This window comes from Anguilla anguilla, chromosome 13 (assembly GCF_013347855.1).
Source record: "Anguilla anguilla isolate fAngAng1 chromosome 13, fAngAng1.pri, whole genome shotgun sequence".
Taxonomy (NCBI): Eukaryota; Metazoa; Chordata; class Actinopteri; order Anguilliformes; family Anguillidae; genus Anguilla; species Anguilla anguilla.
Window position 1 is genome coordinate 9,364,917 of NC_049213.1, and position 25,909 is coordinate 9,390,825.

The window sequence follows — 25,909 nt, forward strand, 5'->3', positions numbered from 1 at the left end:
ATTTGGGCCAATTTTGGTCTGCAATACTCATTGCCGTAACTGACCCTTAAGTGCCTAAACTCAGCCATATTTAGCCCCGAATTATCTGCTATCTGGGTCATCCCCAGCAGAGGAGCAGTAACAGACATGCAGACCACATTCACCACAGACTCTGCGGATTTGGGCTGCCTCCATTCAGCGTTAGCTGAGCGATGATTCTGCGGACGATTCCGGTCCAAATGCGGTTGAGTTCAGGCACTTACGGGTCACTTACGGCAATGACGAGTGTATCGTGGACCAAAATTGGCCCGGATGAAGTCGACCACATGTGAAGGTTTTGAGTGGCATTTCAGTTCTGGGCTAAAAGTGGCCCGACAGCAATCCCGCCGCATTTACGGTTCATCACGGCATTTGGATTCTGGGCCAAGCGTGGCCCTAACGCAGAGCACACCCCGAAACACGGTCTCATCGCGGCTGAGTTGCGGCTGTGTTCTGGTGGCCGGGTTCGGACGGGTTCACCGCCATCGTTCCACGGCGGTGTTTGGGCTGACTGAAGCGGTACGTGTGGACCGGCACCGGTCCACCACTCGGTTGTTGGTGTCTAGGGAAGGTTTCTTTCGTACACGCCTGGGCCCTCTGCGATCATACATGCAATATCAAGAGCATAGCCCACAACGAAATGAGCGTGATTCTATTCCCATGTTCCTCATTTACATTCCTTCTTGAATTTCTGAGGCTGGGATTCTGTTTAATTTAATTACCCCCTCCTGTGATCTCCATGTTTGGCCACGTTCTCCGGGAGCCTGAAGGAAGCTGATGGCCACTTCGGCTTGAAACGGGTGATTTAAATTATTTTCACTGTACTCACATCAAACCCCGTTACGGTATGCAGATATGGAATATATTTAAACCTTTGTCAGATCCTGTAATTTCAATGCAAAAGTAAAGCAACAGTAACAACACCCTCCTCCCCTAAGAAAGATGATTCAACGTGTCTTTTTTCCTAAATTGGGTACTCATAGATTGTTTGGACAGGCGCGTGCCCACACTCTTTAAATATAACCCCTCGTGCCTTTACCAGAACAGCACAAGTTTCTGACCAAAAATTTTGAACATGATTGACACCTGAAGTCGGCTAAATGCTGTTTCAGCTTCGCCGGTTTAATTGTTTTTGTGGGGCATATTTGTCCTGTGTATTCTAATGAAACTTAATGTCTGCCATTAACTATTCTAATCATCCGGAATCACACCCCTGTCTACATTAAACCACTCCTAAGATAATTTGAACAGATGAGCCAGGATGCTACGCGTACAGCGTCGACACAACGGTGTGCCGGGAGAGCAGTTTTAAAATGCACTGTTTTGATTGCGAGATTGGAGCCATTACAGAGGTCAGCGTACACGGGAAGTAAATGGGAAGGAGCCCCTTTAATTAGTTTTTTTTTTTTTTTTGTGTAAGTTTATTTTGCATATGGCGCTCATTAGCGAGACATAAAATAACGCATACTTTTATTTGGGTAATTAACGGGCGATTTCGGCGACGGTGGTGTCCTGCCTGTTTTAGTGGCGATTAAATGATTAACCCGCGGAGCACGTCACAGTGTATATATCTTTCCACTAATATAACTGTGCAAGGGCAGCCAGCCTGACCACGCTGTGATTTTGGCGTTCACTAGTAGCCTATTTGCGTCAAAGCCGGAAGTCTTGAACACGCTCGAGTCTGTAATCAGGCTGATATTACGATACAAGGCATCTTTAAGGTGCAGTTGATGAACAGAATCCATTTCGTTTCTGCCAAATGAACCAAGAATCTTTGTTCTGTGCAGGGATACACATATGAGGAGGGATTGATTCAGGTGCCGCAGTTTTAAGGATGGCGGTCACCGGTGGAATTCTCGAGGGGCCCTGCTCATTTTTCGTTCCCATTTGCGTGCCGCGATCTGCTCTCTCTGCAGTCTTGTTTATTTAGTGAGAATGGTGTCGCAAAATGGCAAATATCAATCTGCAAGCAGCAATTACGGGTTGCATCGCAAATGGCTCAAACAGATGAGCTGAGAACGTGGAGCACGGAATAGGTCTCTGATATGAACTCTAACTTAAATAGCGACCAGTGCGGAGGTCTGATTGATAAAGAACATGCAATTTTCCATCTGTGATTAAATGTTTGAGTGCTGGACCCAGTGTAAATAATGCTCTGATGAACAAGACAGCGCCACTTGGGAAATTCACACTCATATTCCATATTCTGATAAGTATGCTGCCATGCTTTATTTAATTATTGAGGAGGGGCTGGTCGCGGGTACACTCGTAAAACTGCGGGAAAGGGTGGTGTTTTGACTGAACACAGGGCAACAGTTTTTTTTTATTTCTTTCTTTCCCTTTCCAGTGCAGTCTGTGTCACTGACTTCTTGTGTGTGTGCTCGTGTGTGTGTCTGTGTGTGCGTGTGCTTGTTTTTGTCTGTGAATCTGTGTGTGTGCATACATCTGTGTATGTGCTTGCACGCATGCGTGTATATGTGCGTGTGTGTCTATGAATGTGTGTGTGTGTGTGTGTGTGCACTTGTGTGAGTCATGCGTGTGCATGCATGTGTGTGTGTTTGTGTGTTTGTGTGTGTGTGTTTGTGCGTGTGTGAGAGAGAGAGTGTGAATGTGTTTGCTAGCATCTGTGAGAGTGTGTGTGTGTGTGTGTGTGTGAGTGTATGCGCGTGCACATTCGTGTGTGTTTTGAGGTGTTGATATTTTATTTCCCGATTCCTCAGTAGAAATGACTTTGCGGTGCAGACAGCCGTTGAAAGGGATGTGGGTCTGGCAGCAGTCACAGCTGACAGGTGAGGTCGGGGGGGGGGAGGCACGCCGGTTGAAGAAGGTGCTGAGAAACCAAAGGGGGCCACGTCTCCGGGGAAATCAACATTCTTCTGAGAGGTTTAGCCCCGCGGCTAAAGCAGTGCGTTTTTAATGAAATGAGCTGAAGTATTTCATCTGTTTTGTGTTTCCGTGTGTGGGTGATGTTTTTAGCAACAGGCCCTCCCAGATCTTAAACTGTCAGCTCTGCACTGTCAGACTCTCTGCACTCAATATTTTATCACATAATTTCCTCCTTCGGAAGTGGTTAGACATACGCTCAGTGGCCACTTTATTTGGTGAACCTGCTTGTTATCGTAAATAGCCTGCACCTCAAAACAGGGTGTAGTGTGGCTGCAACTCAGTAAATAAAGCTTTCGGACGTGGTGAAGAGGTCTAGTTGTTTTTCTACCAAACATTACAATGGGCGATCTCAGCAACTTTGACCTTGGTATATATGATGGTTCCAGCATCTCAAAAACAGCTGCCCTCCTGGGATTTTTAAGCGTTACGGTGTCTAGAGTTCACAGAGAAAGATGTGACGAACGAAAAACATCCAGTGAGCAGCAATTCTGTGTGCAGAAACTCCTTGTTAATGAGAGAGGTCAGAGAAGAATGGGCAGGCTCGTTAAAACTAACAAAAAGACCACACATGCCCAAATAACAGCTGTTCAGACCACAACAGGTGCTCCGAAAGCAATCTGAACTAACAAAATGCCGAAACGCATGGGTTACTTTATATATACATACATATATATATATATATATATATATATATATACACACACCGATCAGCCACAACATTAAAACCACCTGCATTTTTCTGCTTTTTTTTTATTTAATATTTTTTTTCTCTGTTTGTAATCAAACAATTCACACGTGGTCAAAGTGCAGACTCCGAGCTCTTATTAAAGGGTATTCTTATACATTTTGGTTTCACCATGTAGTAATTACAGCACTTTTTATACCTCGTCCCCCATTTCAGTGTTTTAGACAAATTAACATAATGTCAAATAAAAGGGTCATGTTTTGTATTTGGTTGCATATCCTTCGCATGCCATGACTTCCTGATGTCTGTGACCTATCAACATCATCAGAGTCTGGATATCTTATTGTCAGGTTGTCCTACAAGCGATACAAAAACTATTTGCATTTGAATGGATCTCTATGGGAATCGGGGGGTGGGACTAGATTCAGCTGTAAATTATGCTGATACAGTATGAAACACATTTGTTGGCTAAATGGCTTTAAGTCATCAAGGGTCCAAGGTATCAAAAACAATGATTGATATATATATATATATATATATATATATATATATATATATATATATATATATATATATTCTTACAAAAATAGCTGAGTGAATTTAAATATGAATTTGAAATGCTAATAAAGCTCACACCAGATCAAAAGAATACGTGTACCATATTTGCCCTATGTGACTAAAACCAGCAGTCATCATCCATAAGGTTTAGTGCTTTCAGTTCAGACATTTGTCTTTTTAAAAAATTAATGTAGAGATATGATTGGACTTGTCATTTTTTTTTTATATTTTCAATTATTTAAGATGGGTGTGTTTATATCAAAGTGACTATGCGTATGATGAGCACAGATGAGCACAGCTATTACACCCCCCCCCCCACCCCCAATGCCCGTATTTGATAGATGGACCTTTTAGAAGTAGGTAAATGTGCTAATTGCTATGGATAAGTGTCTCCCTTTGTCTGAACCTTTTCACGCCATAAAGGGAAAATTTTCATCTATTATACGGAAATTTACAAAAACTGGTTGAAGATCGTTGATGGACAACAAGTATTCAGGATGAAGGCAAGTCAGGACCGGGATGCTCAGGGATGTTCACGTTCTTCTTGTTAAGCCACTTCAGCCTCGTCATTTTGGCATTGTGTTTGGGTACACCATGGGTACTTCAGCAGCTCAGCAACAACAGGACCATGAACTGACAGCACTGAACGGGCTCATATCCAAACTGCGGGACCATAGACAGAGAGCGCTGAACAGGCTCATATCCAAACTGCGGGACCATGGACAGAGAACACTGAACAGGCTCATATCCAAACTGCAGGACCATGGACAGAGAGCACTGAACAGGCTCATATCCAAACTGCAGGACCATGGACAGAGAGCGCTGAACAGGCTCATATCCAAACTGCGGGACCATGGACAGAGAGCGCTGAACAGGCTCATATCCAAACTGCGGGACCATGGACAGAGAGCGCTGAACAGGCTCATATCCAAACTGCGGGACCATGGACAGAGAGCACTGAACAGGCTCATATCCAAACAACAGGACCATGAACTGACAGCACTGAACAGACTCATATGAAAACTGCAGGACCATAGCAGGCATCAGCCAAACTCACATGCAGCTTCAGGACCATGGACAACACTGAACATGCTCATATGAAAACTGCAGGACCATGGACAGCATCAGCAAAGCATTACAGTTGCAGGACCTTGGACAGCACTAAACCCGTTCATTTCAAAACTGCAGGAGCATGGACACCAAGACACACGCACATTACAGCACCAGCACCATGGACAGCACCAGCTGCGATCACAAGCATAGCCACATCTGCAGTTTGTCCGTAAACATGGCAGCTGTTGCCTGTTGCCTCAGTATTGAGGCCTAGCTTCCAAGCCTTTTAAGAAGAGGGCTGCATGTGGGTTTGCTTTTGGACTGGTTGCCACTTTCTGAGCCTGATGTGGGAAGCAAGTCCTTATGTTCCGAGACTCAGTGTTCTCTTGTTCTGATTGGCTGTGCTGTTTGAGAGCATTGCTAACTTTGAGCTCAGTTGTTTTGGTCTGCCTGCCTGCCCGGTTTGGCTGTGAGAATAACCCTGCCGTGCACCGCAGATCCCCTCCATCCAGCCGTGCCCCTCCTCTCACTGGTCCACAGCCAGCAGACCTGTCACCTGCCGTGCTGTGGTCCTACTCTCTGTGTGTTCTGAGAGAAACATCTAGGTGTACCGCATTAACAAATTAACAAATGTGCTGCAGTATTCCACAAGAAAGTTTATTTAAGGTTAACTGAAAAATAGTCTTTTTAGTCTTTTTTTATAGTTTTATCTTTGCTTTTGTGCTTAAAAACTAGTAAGCTGGTCATTCTGGTAGCCTTGTGGCATGAATTCTGAGATTTGGATGAAGCCTGGATAGTGCTGCTTTTGCCCTTGTGCACTCGCATAACCAGCGCTGCAAGATATGGCCATTCTTTTGAGTAATGCAGGATCCAATACCCATATGTCACTGGAGTGCGAGGCACCTGCAATTTTTGTCTGTAGCTGTACCTCTGAGGAGCTTTAGACTAGCCCACTGCTCCACTCCTGACTTTATAGCTGAGAGTCACTTCAGCAACACAGTCAAACCATAAAGCACAGGGCTAAGAGGTGGACTGTGTGCTCCTTAAACAGAACCCCTCTGTCTTCCACTGGATAAAACTTCCTCATGGCATCCGGCAAATGGCTTTGATGTTTCCTGTTGATCCAGGGGCTCTTTCTCTTACTCTCCATCGCTCTCTCTCTTGCTCTCTTGCTTTATCCCTCTCTCTCTAGCTCTTTCACTTTCTCTATCTCCCTCTCTCGCTTTTTCTCTCCCTCTCTCTCACTCGCTATCTTTTTCTCTCACTTTCTCTTGCTTTCTCTTCTCTTTCTCTCTCTCTGTCTCTCTTTTATGCTTTCTCTCTCTCTCTGTCTCTCTCTTTCTCTCTGTGTGTATGTACTTGTTTTTTTTAAATTGATGTATGCTTTTAAATTGGTACGCTGAATCCTAATAACTGCTGCGCCTTTTGAAACCTTGGTGTGGATTCTGACCGAAAGCAATGCAATATCATAATTGCTGGAAGGGGAAAACAGGGCTTTTAATGAGGGGCAATGATAATGTTAAATGGCCTTAATCATATTTAATATTGTACACAGGTTTGTAACATGGCAGGATAGGACTGTTATTTTTATTATGGGCTATTTGGAGTAGAAGAACAACACACACACACACACAAACTCACACCAGGAAGGCCAGTACCCTGCTGATACTGCTTAACAGCAGATACACAGGTCAAACCTTACCTTACACACTCATCAGCATGAGGGATAATATCCCCTTGTCATCACTTTATGGCTCATTTTTCTTCCTCCCATTGTACCAAATGATCTCCTAAAATTTACCATTTAAATAAATGTATTCCTAAGAAATCATTGTCTGTTATACCAGAAATGTGTGCTTTCATATGTTTACGGCATCCTTAATATGGTTTTCTTTTAAAATTCACTTCAATAATTACTTTTATAATTCATTTTTACAATACAAATTTTAACATTTATTTCCTTTCAAATAAGTCATATTTTATGGTATGATTTGTTTCCCCATGGCTCTTGTTCACTCTTGGCATTACTTTATACTATAATGTGCATTTAAAAGCGTAAAACCCACAAAATGTATTTTTTGAAGCGCATCATATTTTTTAACTGGTTCAAATGGGCTGGAAATTGGTCTTTAAAGAGTTTTAATGGCATAGCAAATGAGTGATCATGCACTGGCCAATCAGAATGCGTAAGAATTGTTATTTTGCCACCCACTCGTACAGCTATCTAATATTATCATACTATGGTATTGCATGACCATCTACATGCAGTGCATGTATTTCCACCTATGTATTCTAATTGCAGTTGATGACTCTTCATTGATATTTTGTTACACATGTACGCTAAATTATGTGATGCTACATACCTTTATGCTGTGCTCTGTATGTTATTATAAATGGCATATTTATTTAGCCTCCATGTAGGAAAATGTTAAATGTCTTGGGCTTGCTATTGAATGCCATGACATCCTTAAAATGTGATTGGTCGTGGCACCGGTACATACAGTTCCTGAAGACTGTATTGTAGTATACTGTCCAACCTGTCCGAACATCTGAGACACACATTGATGATTTCAAACATTCACTCAACATCACAATGCACCACTGACGGCTGACGGCTAAACGTTAGCTGCCTGGGGTTGTATGCATTGTGCCACCCACCTAGGCAGCAATTGTCCTCTAGCAGTCACCTGTTCAGGATTTTTTCCATAAAAGGTTGAAAGTCAGAGTTGGTCGGGATGAGCTACAAGCAGACTCACTGTAACTGGCGAGTGTGTTTTATGCTGTATTTTGAATTGCAAACCACAGCAATATTGATAGAATCACCACCCTAAAGTTTTACATAAACGGTCCTATTTAGCATTGCCGGGAGCACACGAACAGTCCCAGAATCCACTCATTTGCAGAGGTGCATATCGTTTCTGTATTCAGTCTTGGTTATGTTTAACTATGACTGCACACATTGATTTATACATAGCTTTTTAACCCCCGGACGTTGTCTGTGAAGTCAGCTGGTTTCATTAAGGCCAGTGTGAATTCCTTGGAGGCAGTAAATAAGCAAAGGGTTTGTAAAGCTTGATAGAGGTTTGTGCTTTTGTTTCCACTGCATGTGGAAGAGGTCTCGGAGAGTCAGCATCCGGGTGAATGTCTCATTGTGCATGAGGTTCTGACCCTGTCTGTGAAGCTGCGATACTGCACTGCTCCGCATACGTCTGCCTGTTGCCCAAGTACAGTTTCATGGCTGGAGGACTACATTGATTGACTGACTGAAGGATGAGAGTCAGTTTGCTGAAGACCGCAAAAAAATATAATGAATGATGAAATACAATGAATCATATGCAGGTGTTTTCACGTGTTCCATTTGGAACAGTTTTTGTTATTACTATACTGTGTACCCTATACTTTGAGTTGCAATTATGACATCAAGACACAAAGTAGAATATGTTGCGAGTATTTTTTCTGTGATAAATTTATATACTTCACATCTATAATATGTTATCTTTGGTCATAATTCACTCTCCCGGGTGCTGTGTGCTTAAATGTCATGGTGATGGTGCATTATTAGACCATTAAGATATTACTGTGCTGACTGCTTGTGCTGATCCAAGTCACCACATGAATGAGGCAGCTGCACAACCCCCCCCCCCCCCCCCCCCCCACACTCAGCACAGGCTTGTAGACAAACAAGTCCAAAAGCAGTGCGGTATCAGTGTTGTGCCACTGACTGTGTTTCAGTATTGGGGCACTGTTTTTCACCCTAAAAATATAGTGTCTTGACATGACAACAGGAAGGGTGATAGATGTAATTATGAATGTTCTTTTTTGCTTTTGTAACACCTTGTATTATGAATAATGTTAATAGAGGATGTTTGATGTGCATCTCTGGGAAAAAAAAATGTAACAGCAGGGTATATATTCGATCAAAGGGCAGACTAAATGGACCAAACAGACTCAGCATACTTAGTGTACACCTCAGTGTACTATTACCGTCATGTAATAGTGTCTGAGGGGTGTGTGTGTGCGTGTCTGCGTGTGTTTGTGTGTGTGTGTGTGCGCATGCGTGTTTGTGTGTCTATGCATACATATGTAATTTAAGTGATTGCTGAACTTGCCAAGCTGTCCAATCTAAAAAAATAAAATAAAATTACACTTGCTCTTACTTATGAGTTAAAGTTAGAGAGAAATATTGGCTGGGTGAAGGCCTGCACGCAAACTGCAAATGTACACTAGGATTTATCTTATCCTGCTTGCAGGGCAGTGGAAATTAAGCTGAGCTAAGAGTTGACTTCTGCACATTTGTATTCAGCCCTACAAAAGTGGAGGCATAAAATATGAATAAGCATGCCTCTGAAGATATTTCACTCAGAGAAACTTCCATTCCTGTACAGATTTTTTTATTTATTTATTTTTAAATGTTCCTCTGAAAGTTACTGGTTCATCAGAGTTTATGTCCTGTATTTTCTAATTCCTCCCCTGAGCTATGCAAGCTGTCTGGTCCTCTGATGGGGGGCGTTGGAGGGTGTGTGTGTGTTGGGGGGGTTTAGCTTCAGATAGCCGTGGTTTGCAGACCCCCCCCCCCCCCCCCCCCCCCCCCCCCTCGACTGCCGTGTGGTGGCAGAACTTCCATTTTGTTTGTCCTCGTCGGTCTGATGAGAAAGGAGAGACCGGCTGTTTTAGGAGCCAGAGGCAATCACTCCGTACCCGAGCCTGAGAGGGACAGGGAGTGAGGGGCTGGAGGTCGCAGGCTGACTGCTGTGATCTAAAGGACACGTTTGGGGTAAATGAGAAAGCGGAATCGCCCCGGTGAGCGGGCGGGGCGGACCGGGGGGGGTGGGGGGGGTGGGGGGGTTGGGGGGTCACGCTGAGTGAGCGGAGTTAACGCGACAGAGGTCAGAAGCGGTTAGAGGAGGCGGTAAACGGGCCGGGAGCAGGCCGCGCTGTCGGGATAGGAGGAAACGCGAGGGGCGGGCGTGGTTCCACAGCGTGGGAGCATTGGGGGTGGGGGGGTGGGGGGGATGGGGGGGGGCAACTGTGGCCAAACTCACGCGCTGGAAACCCGCTCCTAGGCAAGCGAGAGCACGAACCGCCACGCAAAACGGGCGCAGCATCCCAAATGGGAAATCAATCCCATCAATAAGAGGAGCGTTCAGACTACCGGCGGGATTTTACAACCGCACCCCCCCTTTATTCTTAGTTTCCCATTTCTCTTACAACAGGACAGTAAAAATGCCTTTCTTCCTCTGCAGATAAACAGATGGGTTGTCTCATTGCTGACTCCCAAAGGGCCAGTTTGCTTTCCCTTCCTTTAACCCCCCCCCCCCCCCCCCCCCCCCCCCCCCATATAATATGAATAATATTAGGAAGGATGGGTCAATAAAGGGTTAGTTTTGTGTCGTGAAAGATCTGCTTATCTGATCTACACAAAAAGGTTAACAACCATTTTGAAGGAACTACATTGTCTAAACCTTTCTCTTTTAAACATCAAAGCAGCTAATTGTACTTCTTCTGAAACCTGTAGCATACTTGTGCCTGTATTCAATCGTGTGTTCTTAACGTTGATTTAGATTTAAATTAATTTAAATCTACATTTTTTTATTCTTCTCTGATTACTGTTTTGAAAGTTAATTTTGATCATTTTTAAGCTGGAATAAAAGGCAAACACTTGTAACTATATGGGAATAAATTAGTGCCTGCAGAAATTTTGTATTTCTGCAGGCACTAATTTGTATTGTACTGCTATATTTTAAATTTGTAAAGTTCAAACTGAATTATTGTATTTTTAAAGCTGAATTTGAATTACGTATCTTGAGTTTGTCACGTGATCTACAGCAATGTTGGACAATGTTTTTCATTAGCCAACCAACAAGCTGGAGCAAAATCTAAGTGTCACCCACCCCCGACATTACCATGATCATTTTACATCATACATCAACTTGCCATGCGAAAAATGATAATTTATACAAAACGTCATCCTTTTTTGTCGTTGCACGGAAATGTTTTATCTACTACACACCCAGTGGTGATGAATCAAGTATAATTTAACATAAAGATTCTTACAAACTGTCAGCACTAACATAAATGTGGCCAGCTAACACCAGACCTCTTGATAATGCTGTTATATCAAGTCTGTTGTGGCGTCAGTTAATTAATACCTCATGTTTAAAAGATCTAATATTACGTTCTGTTAACTTTATGCAGTAAACTCTGGTCAATATCCAAGGACGGCGATCTATGTGCAGATCTAAGCGTCGTCAAGTTTAAATTTGACTGACTGGATACGACGAGAAACTCCACCACCGTTAACGAGCGGGTCATGTGACGAGCATCTCAGGTGCTCCTGGCATCAATCGACGGCCTGTTCAGGTGAAACGACAGAATGCCTTACGCGTAGTGAAACAAATATGTGAACATATGTGATAGGGCTTGCACTTGCTCTCTCAGGCTGCATTTATTGTCCATAAAGTAGGACTCTTGGGCCTGGATTGGATGAACATGTGCCTTTTAACTTTGACTTAATACAACTTGACCAAACTAGCATAGGAAAATAAAAAAAACTTGAAATAAGTTTCTTATGCGTGTGTTAACGAGTTAACTTTGATGGACCATTAGAACTGTTTGTGAAGGGGGGGGGGGGGGGGGGGGGGGATGCTTCCATATAATCAGGCATCACTGTTAAGGAGAAGTGATTGGCACTCCCATAGTGGTCGAGAGCTGGAGCGGTTATAACAGGCGGTATTACATCATCGTGTTCCTGACTCAGTCTAGTCCCCAGCGTTACTGGTACTGAGTGGAGTGAACTACTGTGCTAACTGGCAGAGAACAGTGACACTAATTATTTTTTCCCGAGTTTGGGTTCAGTTTGATATACCTTTTGGCTTTCTTATAGATCCGGTCGAGCTCCAGCTGAAACTCTTGTTAAAATTTCGCATTCAGATATTGTGGCGTGCGTCACACGCCAGGCCCATTATCCTCCTAAACGCTGAGGCTCTCCCTCCGTGTCACTCCTCATCACCTGTGTCCGTCTCTGACGTCTCCGGGGTCCTTCCCCAGGCTTCTGGCTGTCTGTTGCGGATGTTCGGAATTCGAGTCACACTTCTCCTGTCCCGTCCAAAAAAATTGAGCTCATTTGCGAGAGTGCTTCTTTCTTTAACGTCCTGTTTCTTTTGATTTCATTTCACGGCTTCAGTCAATTAAGGGGCCTTGTACGCGGCGACAATCGAACGAGGAACAGATGAGCATTAACTGCACCATTATACGCGTGCAGCTGAATACGATAACAATCTTTTCTATGCAAAAAAACAAAAAACAAAAAAAAAAACATACAAATTTCGCTTTAGCGCGAGCTCTCGTACTTTTTTGTTATCGCGTACAACCGAAATGTCTAATTTCCTCGAGCTTCTGCGATCCAGCTGGCAGGTGGTGGAGACGTCTGAACAGGAAGTGCCGTGGTCTCCTGGGGCCTTTATCTCAGCAGAGATCTGCGGGCGGGATGTTTAGCGCTCGGCGCTTCCTCACAAAAGGCCTTTTGAATCTCTCCCCCGTAAGAGGCGCCGCGCTTATCGTGGAGCGCTTTTGTGCTTTTACTCCAATTATCCCTTTGAGATTTAGACACAGTCTGGATATCTTAGCATCCTCCCCTGCACCTAAAACATGGCTGGAAATGTTGATGAGGTGATGGGCTTCACTTTTTTTTTAGTTCCCACTGGTTTAGTAGTTCTTAACTTCAAACCAGGCTACTAGTTGCCTACAGTGAGACGTATGCGTTTCCTCCAGTTAGTGCTAGCGCTCTTTCGTAGCGCTGCAAGGCATTCTGGGTGTATGAGTTCGGTGAATGTGTAAGTGCAGCACTGCGGCTGCATTGCTCCACGTTCTTTAGATATCTGGGCAGCACAGCAGTCTCTCTTCAGACACAATGTGGATTTAATTTCAGGGAAAATAAGGGGAGATGAGGACTACAGTACAGCGACCAAATGTCCAGAATTACAGCTTTTGCAACCCCGCTGATTTCATCTTTCGGTCTGTAACTGAATAAACTCAAAAGCATTACCTCTTTCTAAAGGAATTGTAAGCCACGGAATGCATTACAGAACAGAAAAACGCATCTGAATAATAATTAATAAATCCTGGCATTGAGTGCCTGGCATTCTTTGTGCTATTCATAGCTATTTCTGATGTGAAGCAACTGTAAGAGGGTAAAGCAAAAATGGGAACATATCTTATCCCCATTGAGCTATGTAGCTGATACCAATGAAGAGGGTGTGCAACCGTGTGCCACTTTAAATCTTCATTTATGCACACATACCGTAATACAGAGTGAGAGAGATCAGCTACGTGAACAGCGTGACCTGTGGTTGTGCAGATGATTTTTTTAGAACAAGCTAGCTCTTTATTCGTCAAGACGATATATTGAATAAAGATATTTTGATTGCTGTACCCTATTTACTCACATTGTGTCTCGTTCTTTCTGAACTTAGCCTTTAAGTTCTGTGTGTTTTGTTAATAATTTCCGCTTAATTCATTTTTAACGACGTTTAAACATATGGAACCGAAGGCAGGTGTTCCGAGGCGCGCGGGCCGCGATCTGATTGGGCCATTACGTCGGCAATTACTCAGATGCGATTTCTGGAGGGTTCGTGCGGAGCCTCAGATTTAAACAACATCCAGACTGACACTAATAGCCTGGCGGAGCCGTGCTTCTCCAGAAGGCATCTTCTCGCTCCCTGACAGCGGATGAACAATTCATGGCGAAGCAAAATCAAACTCCTGTTTCCATCCCGCGTTCCGTCCGCAGTTGAAAGCGGCGGAAAGTTTCTCGTTCTCTCGCCGTCTTTCGATCTGAGAGGGAGAGCGTCAAACTCCGTGACCGCAAAACAAACGGTCTCCTTTCAGCTTTGGCATTATAAAAAATGTTTTGGAATCAGACTTTTGATTGTGACTGTTTTTTGATCTGTAAAAAAGTTTGCTGCAACAGATGATTTCTTGAATAACAGATCCAATTACATGTTCATAATGAAACGGTAAAAATAAGAGAGAGAGAGAGAGAGACTTTCCTGAGATGTGGGATCGTACTGAATATCGTGGAACTGCTGTATTGTTGTATGGGCATGCCACAGGGAATTGCGAGAGGGGAGGTTTAGAGGTTGGGGTGGGGTGGGCAGGAATCCCCCCACACACTGCAGGTGGTGCCACTGCCCAGAGAGGAGGTTCAGCAGCCAGGCGCTTGGTGCCATTTAGCCGTACAGGCGGGTGTGGGGTGCCAGAGGGGCGGAGGTGTCTGTTACCTCAGAATTTGTAAGACCCTGTGCCAGCTGCACTCACTGCTCCCCGGAGGAAAGAAGAGTATGTGTGGGAATGCATGTGTGTCTTTATGTCTCTCTCTCTCTCTTTTTTCTCTTTCTCTCTCTGTCTCTCTCTCTCTCTCTCTCTCTCTCTCTCTCAGTTGTTTGCTCACAAACTCAAATTTTAAATTGCTAATTGTTTGTTATACTAGCATGATGAGATAAATCACATTTTATGATGCGCACACACGTGCACATGCAGACACGGTATTAGACGTGGCTGTCAGCAGCCTTTCCTTCCACCGCCACTGTGGCTCAAGGAGACCCAGTGGAGCCATGGTGTGGTTTTAATAAAAACGAGAACATTCCGGGTGCTCGTGGGTTTCTCGTCCTGCAGTAAGACCCGACCTCTTCCGCTCCCTGTCCCACACTGATGTCACTGTTTCTCAGACCTGGGTCAAATACGTATTTGTTTTGGATTCAAATACTTTTCTGTGCTCTATTGATCTTGCCTGGTGTAATTGAGCCTGCCAATATGACCAGAAGGCGGGGTTTGCACTTTTTTGAGAGTATTTCATTGGTTCCAATACACCAGACAAGATAAGTAAAGCATAGAAAAGTATTTGAATCCAAAACAAATACATATTTGACCCAGGTCTGAAGGCATGGTTATATAGAGTCAGATTACAAAGGAGACTGCTATGGAATCCTAAAATATGAGAAGATTTTTTAGAACTGTTAGTTTTTATAGTTTAGCGAGTAATGAGCAAAGAAAAACCTGACAGTTCTGAAGAAAATAAATATCCACGCGTATCTATTTTGAAGACCAGACGGGAAGTGACAGCGGTGGCCAGAGGGGTACGGGGGTGTGCGAGCGGCTCACTGGTGCAGTAACCCAGGGCACGCTGAACAGCGCCGTTCCCCCTCAGCCGCCTTCCCTTCAGAGCCGCGCCGCCGCGGCTCGCCGGAAATAGAAAACGGTCTGAGGCCGTCCGCCGTAACGCGCGGGAGTAAAGTTCCCATCACTCGCCTGACGGGCCAGTAACGCACATCACCGCAGGCTGTTTACTGGCCTGGAAGGCTCCTCCAGTGGCGGGAGGCAGGCTGAATTTCCCGAGCGTGGTTTAGAATAGTTACGCGCAGTAAAGAAAAAACCCACGTTAAACATGCGCTGGAAATGTATCATAGGACAAATGAGCAGTTTTATAGTGCCAAGAATCCATTTTCTGGCACTGTAAAACTGTCAATAAAATAAATAAATAAATAAAAACTCAAAAATAACTTTTGGCAGATAACAATCACATTTGATTTTTTTTGAAAAATGCAGTTGCATCACTTGGATTGCAATGGCTGCACTGAGAAAACGCATGAATCGTTATACCCGTCTTGGAGGAAATCCTACTTTTAGGTGCCTTTTTGCTCTCAGTTAAAGATCTGTGATTTTTTTTGCTTAGCTCACAGTCAGCTCACAGTTTGAATAAATATCATTATGTCTTGAACAAGATCAAGAGTAGGATGCGCTGTAATTTCATCAGTGTCCTTAATTCAATCTGAAAGGCTTGGCACTGTATTCAACATTCGCGGGTTCAAAGGGGAGGGGGGGGGAGCACCTTTTACATATTACATTTCTTTCTTCTGGTAAATAATGCTTTCTCATCACCGTCCTTTCATTTCCCTTATGAAAAGCAGATGCTTTAAGTCTCGGATGCTCGGCCTCTTGCATCCGCGTTAGCTTTTCCCTTTGATACGCTGATTAAATATACAGAAGAGATTGTGTGCGTGGAGACGTTCTTTCCCCCTGTAGGTTTACCGGCGAATACGTCTCTTCGGGGGGACTCTTCGTTCTCTCTGGCGGTGCCGGAGGTGACCCCGCGGCGTGTTTGGAGACGACCCTCGGTGTTGAGAGGGCACTGAATAAGAACTGGCGGATTGATGAGGGTTTTTTTTTTTTTTTTTTCCAGCTTACGTTTGAAGTCGCTTACACTGGAGAAGGAGGGCTTTGCCCTGGAAGAGCTCTGGTTTGACACTTGTGAGGCAGCTTTCCTGCCACTCTCGAAAAAACAGAGACCGTAGGCCCCCCATTTCAATCATTTCTGATGGCTCTTAGGCTTTTGAAGAAAGACTCGAAAAGAAATCAGCTCTTCCAGAAATGAATGTCTCAAATTTCCAGGCTTTTCTAGGTCATGCTCTAATCACTGTGCCCTTTAATATGCAATTGCGATTATTTCTTTGCTTTATTTCGCTTGATTTATCGTCATCCAAATAAAATTGGATTTTTGGATCACCGCCTCCATATATAAAATTTTAGTCAAAATCCACAACTTTTATTTTATTTTTTCAAAACTATTTTAATGGTAGTACTGGCATGGCATTATAGAATTCTGGAAGCCTTCCAATAATTGTTGAATTCTGGGAATGTGGTGACCTTTGGTCTGTAGTCTGTTCTAAATTCCTGTCATATCAGGAACCATGGTCAATTTAAGATGCTCAGGGTACAGTATAAATTACATACATATTGATGCATGTATGGATGAATGTATGTGCGTATATACATACATACAGTACATACATAACTGACTGTATTAGCTATTAAAGAGGCATTGGACTAACGTTTGGGCGATATAAAATTCACAAAACAGCCTATGATCTGTCTGAAAAAAAAAAGAAAAAATGATTCAACGAATACTAAAAAAAAAAAGGAAGGAATAAGGAGAAAAATTGAAAATAGGGGGGAAAAGCACTTAGAGTGGAGTGTCTTGGTTCTTGACTGCAGCTCACAAATGATGTAGCACCTGTACGAAAATATAACAATAACCTGACCCAATTACCTGAGCCTTTACCCTGTCAGAGTAGACTTTACCAATATCACGCAACAGCACAGATCACAGAAACTGCCAGAAGACATTAATGAGGAAATACATACTCCAAAAAAATTAACAAGACCAAGGTCTTCAACCTGACAGCATGGACTTAAAGAATAAAATTAGCTTATTCACTGAAGATGTGTAATTCCCTTCATGTGTTTCCTTTCCCAGGTAGAATACAGTATGTCCTCAATAAGCTCCTGCAATTTAAAACCACAAGTTGAAAAATAAACCTGCGTAAGTTTGGGCAAAATTGCAGATGTTTGATTCACTTGTTGAAAATAATGTATGTATTGTTGGTGCAGGCAATCGTTTTGTGAAATAACATCCTAGCCTTTTGGCTAATTGTCCTGTATTAACAGGGCAATTTCCTTGTGATGTTCAACAAAGCAATTTACTACTTTTCCAACTGATACCTACATATCTTTAGTTACTCACTTAGTTTCTTCAGATATTTAAAAAAGTGTATATACTGGCATCAATCAATTGCTCTGTTTTGAGGACGGACAAAAGGCTGCTTGCTTCTCCTCTGTTTTGGAATTCTGGTTGGAACCGTGAACATACACACTGGCCGCCACAGTGTCTACCATTAGTCTGAGACACTGCCCTCCTCCCAAATTCATACGGGCACGCTCAGAGCCCCCCAGAGGCTGCGCTGGAGGGCAGTATGATGCCAGACCCCAGGGCACATCACGCCAGGCACAGACAGAGAGCCACACTGAGGAGCCACACTTGTTTTGGTACCAATAATGATGGTCACTTCGTGGAGTTCACCTGCTTGTTACCGCTGATCCCTGACTCTTCCCACATATAAAGTACTGACTTGCATAAACTGTGAAAGACTTTTCAGAGGTAGCCAATGAAAGCTAATGTTTTGGAGAAAGTACAGCAGAGACGGTTGTAATGATTTTATATACGTTGCCAGAACTGAGCAGATATTAGTGGAAGGCAAAAGAAGCGATCACTGGATGGAGTACTGTATTGATCTTATCCAGGCTACTGGAGTGGTAAATATTATGCAAATCTAAGTGGCTCACTGGTGTAAATTCTTATAATTAGGGCACTTTGGTGTAAAAACATCCATTCGGTTGTAATGTTGTTTGTTATTCACTATTGTTATTTTATGAGGCGTATCTACAATAGTTTAAGTATTGTTTTATAGTATCGCATTAAAAACGCGCACAATCACGTCCAATTTTGTTTGGTTGTTCTATGCAGTCTAAATGTAACCATTTCTGCTGCTTAATTGTTTATTTAATGAAAGTTATTGAATGTGGCGAACATTTTAAAAACACAGACTTTGACAATGGTTTCACACAGGCAAAGATGCAGGTGTCATGCGGGTATGGATCTTGGAGTCTTTTAATTATGCTGCCTTGAAATAGGGGACTGTGTATAAAAAGTGCTGTAATTTCCACATGTTGAAACCAATGTGTATAAAAATACCCTTTAATAAAAGCTGAGAATCTGATGTTAACCGCATTTTAATTGCTTGATTGCAAATCAAAAATTTTGGAGTACAGAGCCAAGTCAAGAAAAAAGTATGATTTATGTAAATATATATTTGTCTCAAACATTATGGAGGGTGCACACACCACAAAAATATAAACCAGTGTGACTCACACGGTCACAACTTCATTTAGGTTATTTTGCCCCACAAATAATCTGTATATGATGCAGAAATAGAATTAGCAGTCAGAATTAAAGGATTAAAGAGATATCTCTCCTGTGAACAAGCCCAAGGGGCCTGCAAAAAGGAAACCAATCTCCCAAAGGAGGAAGGAACCTTCAGGGTAGCTAAACTCTGGGGACAGCCCCTCCTCCCCCTCTTCCCCTCCCCCTCCCAGGATTCGGTCCAAACGGATTTCGGTCCAGGTCATGTGACGTCTGCGCCGGGTTATGTTTATCAGGGTTATGGAAGGTATGAGGAAAGTGTGTCAGCATGAACTGCCTCTGGAATCCCCAGTGAGTGCCTTGGATAAAAATCCATCCGTGATCATCTTCAGAATTACATCATACATCTCAAAATGTATTTGGGAAGCTAAAAATAGGCGGCGGTGCTAAACGGTGTCGGTGCTCTTGCAGAAGCTTTGTCTCCTTAATTAAAGATCAAAAACACACTTTCTTAATGAAAGGGAGGGGAAGCGGGAATTTGCAGTAGTCCAGGGGTGCTTGATTTAGAAGCCCTTGGTGATAACAATGATTCACTTCCTGAAACTCCCTCTTTCCATTAGCTTTGTGGGAGACGGCAGCCAATTTAGTCAGTGCTCAGATGGTGAAAAAAAAAACTGCATTATTTCGCAGTGTAGCCCCTGTAGTTTAAACCGGGCTTATAAGTTTGTGGACTATCACTGTTATGGTGGGAAAGAGCTCCAGTACCAGATTTCTTTTGCACACCGGAGGCTGAGAAAAAAAAAAAGGAGGGGGGGAGGTGGGGGGGGGGGGATCGGGGAGGAGGGGGGGAGATGATAGGGTCTGACAGTGGCTAGACCGAGCCCGTTTATCCAGCAATGCAGACAGCCTCCCAAACCCACACCTCAGCAAGAGGCACTGAAGCTCATCGCTGCCATTTCACACTGATCGGCTAATTCTAAACGCACACACACACACTGCCCTCAGTGGGGCTCTCGGGGTGGGGGAGGAGGGGAGGAGGGGAGGAGGGGAGAAGGAGGAGGGCTCCTATCATCCCCGCACAGAAGATCGTACCCGGAGGCCGCTGCAGTCGCTGCTCTGATTAATAGATCGGCTTGTTTATCACCTGCTCCGCGTTGCCCGTTGTCTTCTGAGGATGTCTCTGAAGTTTGGTTACAAATGACGGCTTCCCTCAACCGAATGCATCTCTTCTGAATGCTGGAATGGCACTTCCTAAAAAAACAATAGCTGCTGGCTTCCACATCCATTTAAGACGCACCCTCCGTTAAAACAGACTCTTTTCCCCTCTCTGTTTTACCGCTGGTTTCATCCACATTTTTATTTTAGAGCTGCGATGTGTTGCTTCTACACCAGTCTCCCATAGCAGTGTTTCTACCCCCCTCATCAATATCAGAGGCTGGCTTACTGCCCTACTGATCTTCCTAGTCTTCTTTGAAGGAATAAGTCCAACAAGACAGTCAGTGATTGCGCTGAAATCTGCTCGATATACCTGCACAAAGACTTGTTTGGGTTGCTGTACTATGTAGCTTTAATGCATGGGTGGGCTCAAAACCTTTGGGCAAGTGAATCTCGAACAAACGAACAAAACAATCTTACTTTACAGATATAAATATTGTGTGCTGTTTATTTTGATTTTTATTTCAAGTCTGTTAGCACACAAGACGAGCGCTGTCTGCCTTGGGCTGGTTGTTAACTGTTAATGTACAGTGGGATGCAGTGCTTGATTCAGGGAGGGAAAAGAATTGCACAGCTGAGATGTATTAATAATGCCTTTCTTGGAAAGGTTGAAGCATTGGGCTGTGCATTTTTAACATGTAGGTTTGGGTTGGGTCCAGCAGCTTCAGAGGGAAGCTAAGCTGCTCATCACTTCTGTGAAGGTATCAGATTGAAAAAAAAAAAAAATTATAAATATAATTCTGTCAAGCGCTCGAGGTATTTAAAAAATCATTTTTAACTGTTGATTTAATTAATTTTGTGAGAATCCCAGTTGCCTGGACATGAACTGAACTCGGAGTGAAGTCTCTGCATGGCATGGAGAATAATTTTTAAACAAGACAGGAACTGCTTTTTTCACTATAATTTCTGTCTCGTTTAAAAAAAATATGTTGTACCTAGTTGGAAGAGAGATTTTTTTTTAAAAACGGTCGTGTTTGTTGTACTGTAACGATCGGGATCACCTTGCTCGTTCCTCTCTGTCCCTCCCTGTCAAAGTGTGTTGAGGTTTGTTTTTCGCGGGTTTACCCGGTGTACCCTTCGCGGTTCCTCGGCTGCCCTTGGGTTTTCTGAGATCACGTACTGTAAGCTGTGAAAACTTTTCTGGTTTTGGGTCTAAACATGCTGACACTGTTGAGTTAAGTCCTGCGCTTACTATTTTATGTCAGAAAAAAGCCTGACTGGAATGCAGTGGTGGGTTAGAATAGTTTGCCTTTTCTGTCCAGCAGATTCCTGTCCAGTCTTGCTTCTGTGTCTGGATGTGTTTTCAGGACTCCCCCAAAAAACCCAGACAGCCTGTCAAATTTGGAACATTATGCTGACTTTATGCTTTTAAAAATAAGCTATAGCTTCAGAACGGCATGTGCAGTGAGCACTGGGTGGGTTAAAAGCTTCACAGAGGGCTGGGATCTGCGCAGTCTTTTAAGATACGTGTCGGTATTTTCCGTCTATTGATCTCTCTGTGGTTGTTTGAAGACTTACAAATCCGCAGAGGCCCGCGTAACATCTTTAGCCGAGATGGGATCTCGATGCCGTACTTACTCAGCGGGGAAAGGTGCGCAGTCAACCTCTTTGTAATCGACTGACGGCCAATCTGAAATTCCCTCCTGGTTTTTGTAGTAAGACAGGCGGAGGGTAACTTCATTAAACCTTTAAGCACATCTGGCCGTTCAGACCTGATTCAGTGCTGAGAGACTCGGAGGGTGGCTGTCTGTGGTAGGCTGAGGCATCTCTTGCTCCCGGGAAGGTTTGATCATCCGCTCTCTGTGCTGCGCCATCGGATGCTGCCTGTCTTGTGTGTGGATTTCCCTGGGAACGTTTTGCCTGTCTTGTATGCGGATTTCCCTGGGAACGTTTTGCCTGTCTTGTGTGCGGGTTTCCCTGGGAACGTTTTGCCTGTCTTGTGTGTGGATTTCCCTGGGAATGTTTTGCCATCTGTTCTCAATGCCGTGATGTCCTCATCTCATTCTGTGTCATATTTGGGCTCACATCTCTCTTCTCTCTGTTGTTAGTTTTGATGGGTAGCAATGAGAATGTCAGACATCGTAAACCTCGTAATGGCTCAAGCCAGAACGTGCTGTCAATCGCTTCCCCGGTGAACAAATCAAAGTGTTTGTTCGCAATAGCAAAATGCTGCATGGCGTCGCCCTTTTTGTGGTCCTTGTGATCTCACTCTCCCAGTCATAGGCAGTGCGTAACACTGTCGCTGCATAGCAAGGGGGTCCCAGGTTCGAATCCTGGCCAGGGGCTTGTCTGTGTGGAGTTTGCCATGTTCCCCTCATTTCTTCCTGGTACTCTGGTTTCCTCCCACAGTCCAAAGGCATGCAGGTTAAGTGATGCTGGAATAGGCTCTAGCCTACCCATGAACGGAAAACTATCACAAAATTTAATACCCATCACTTAAGTTTAAAATGACTTTTGTATTTTATTGATTTTCACACAAATTTTATGTGCTTTAGCAAAATGCAATTTTCGTAGCTTAAAGAAATTCAGTTTCTGATGTTAAATTAATCTGGTGTTCATTTTATTTCTTTCTAATATCTAAATGGCAGGAGACTAAATAGCTATATCGTGGCCTGGGTTTAAAGAAAAGAAAAAATGTTGCAACCAGTCTCCCCACAGAGGCTGCTGCAATTTAAATATAAAAAATGTAAAATAAATAAATAAAACACCAGTTTCATTTAACATTGGAAAAGTCAATTACAACATTTTTCTATATAATTAACAAGAGGTTTCGCACTGCATAAAGTAGATTTCTTTGGTGACTATATAAAAGCTTGTCAGCAAGTGGTGACAATTTCAGAAGTATTATATAGGTTGAAGTTTATTACAGCTCATAAAAGCCAGCCGTGCAGACAACTATGTTCTAATCCCTTGTTATTCACAGAAGGAAGAAAATGGCTACAGTATGTGATTCTCAAAGCCTCAAAAAGCATGGCCTTTTTCTGTATGTCACATGTCCAATAAGCACAAAACACCAATAGATAAGTAGTTGAAAAGGTTGATTCTGTTTCCTGAAAATATATATTTTTTAAACTGTTTTTATTCACATTTTGTTGGTATTAAGTTGTCATTTAGCAATCATGAATGCATCCAGCTAACTAGCATGATGCCTTAACTGATTAGATAGCTTTCTTGCACGACTGTTTTATGAAGTTTTAACAGTTGCAGTAACATTATCTAGCTTCTTAACCTTGCCAGAGATACTATTTTGGATTTAGACATGCATGAATATAGTTAACTTTATTTAGGCTTAACTATTAACTATTATTAGCTAAACGTGCTGTTACAACCAAGGAGTCATGCTGTCCCGAGACAGCTTACTTTGCCTCCTAAAGACAGAGCTATACCCAAGTGATTTGTCACGGTACATTATGCTTATCAAGAAAGGGGTAAAAAAAAAATCCCTTTTCAGAGGTTTGGAGACAAGTGTCCTGGTGCTCAGATTAAATAGATTAACAAGCTGTGGAAAGAAGACACGTCTGATTATTGGTCTATTGAACATTTGTAATTGGTTCCCAGTCAGAGTGTAATTACGCGACGATAAGGATCTGCAAATGACCGGGCGGGCAATCCATTCTGGCAAGACGCACGTGCCCATTGAAGACGCTCGAGACTCCATTTAACGTTTGCCTAATTAAATGACAACCAACCGTTTATTAGGCGAGAGTTTGTTTGCTGCTTGTTAACCTGCCTGGGCGAGGGTGTGCGGTTGTGTACGTTTTGCGTAACGGTTGTGAGGAGAGGTGCATATTGAAAGAGCGTGTGGTACAAGGGAGCAGAGGAGTTTGGAGGGAGGAGGCTGTTTAGATTTCTTCAGCGTGTTAACCACTCAAAGTGTTCCACAGTTGAATGTAACAATACAAACTGTGGGTATTTTCATCTGATCTTCCTGTATCGGTGAATTGTTATTACTTTCGCAGACTTACAGATGCTATTTTACATCTCACGAGTCATAAGGTCAGAACGATGGACTGTAAAGATATTTTCTCGCACTTTGGTCAGAATACCCTTCCACCTCTGGAGTTGGTCTCAGCTGACCGGAGATTTTAATGCGAGGTGCCCCGGGGGGAATGGTCAAATTAAACTGGCTGCTCGAGGCCTCTCCAGATCAATACAGAAGTGAATGAATGAATGAATCACTGCCAGAACAGCTTTAAAAGGTTAAATTCTTCGAAATAAGAATTATTTTTTTTCTAAAAGAAACGAATCCAAGGAGCTGTGCCATCTTGGAAATGAATAAAACATTAGGGCAGTAAGAGTCAGGCCAAATGAGCAGGTCTGGTACCATCGTTTTGTATCATTATCAAAACCATAGTGCTGGATTATTACACCCTTACCTATTCAATCTTACTGATATATGTGTATTTCTTAATAATGGATCTGAAGTAATTCTGAAATACTGAAAGTAATTTCTTTATATAAGTGCGTTTTATCACAGATGGGAAACTAAATACATTCCTTCCTTATTTATCCCAATTTGGAATGCCCAGTTTTACTCATCGCCAGCACTCTATGCCACCAGCCCACGGGGGCTGTGAGTGAGCGATGAGTCACCATCATTCGGGGTGACTGAAACCCCCCCCCCCCCCCCTTCCCTGTGGGTCGCCCCACGGAGCTGCCGGAAATGGCAATGGCGCATTCTGGATTCCAAACCTCTAACAGCAGGAGCCAGGCTACCTTTGTCGAGGAAGACGTGCTTCTGTTTGCTCACGTAGCCCTTCGCGTGATGGGAGAGCCCGTTAGCGTGGCGCTAAAATCGGCGGAAGAGGATTGTCGGCAGGCCTGTGAATCCCTGCTCGTAAGGCTAACGATAAGCGCCCCGCGCCGCACCTCTCCTCCATCCGCCGCTCCATGTATTATGCATGCTGGGGGTGATTCTGGATGTATCGCTTTGTAACTACGCTGTCAGGACAAAGTTTGTGTGATTAGAGTGCAGTTAAAGTGTAATTAAAAGAGTTTAAATAGACGTGTAACTGTCTCCCGGGACCCTGTTCAGTACCTTCGGGGGAATTGGGGGCCATGGTAATTAAATGAAGTCTGCGGGTTATTGAATGCACTTCCTGAACAAAGTGATGCCTTCTCCCAAACCCCCCACCTTAGTGTAATGACATATAATGATTCTTCTTTTTTTTTTTTAACCCAATTTTACTGGCAGTGTCTCTTCCTATCCGCATGCCCCAATGTGTTTTTATTCTGTCCGTTGGGGAGCATGTCCCCAACATTTTTCTCTGGTCCATTAGCAAATTGCCTCCCCTTCTCCCCCTCCCTCGCTCCCTCCCCCCACCTTTCTATTAAATGTGCATCCTGAAAATTAATTCAGTTTTTACTTTGGAAACAATTAAGCTTACTGGGTTTTCTCCTTTCTGGGGCAGGCATCTGAAAAGGAAGATCAGCAGCGACAGACAGAACAGGAACTGAAATGCTGCAGGCTATCGAAGGAAAGCTCAGTGCTGCCGGATGCCAGAAGAGGTCAGGTGACTTTTTAACTTGTTTTAGACTGAACTTTTTTAGAAAAAGACATTACTCAATTTTATCAGCACGCGATACATATTACCAAATCCTCTAGAATAAGTTGTGTCCTTATCCCGTTTGGAATGTTTTATGTCCGTGTTCTAGAGATACATTGGTTTCAGTTACCAGTAGTGATTGTTGAATCAGCTTTAGTTCAGTTAAAAACATTTAACTGAACTGTATATGCGATG

General features: G+C 43.4%; 1 protein-coding gene across 2 annotated transcripts in view; it reads left to right on the top strand.

Moving 5' to 3' along the window:
- LOC118210663 (cadherin-22-like) overlaps positions 1-25,909 on the top strand; it is a 247,014-nt gene that overhangs the window by 29,959 nt on the left and 191,146 nt on the right. The window contains exon 2 of one of the 2 annotated variants that reach the window (XM_035387024.1): positions 25,580-25,681. The gene's annotated coding sequence lies outside the window, so the exon portion shown is untranslated. The remainder of the gene's footprint in view (positions 1-25,579; positions 25,682-25,909) is intronic. The other variant, XM_035387023.1, reaches the window with a different exon arrangement.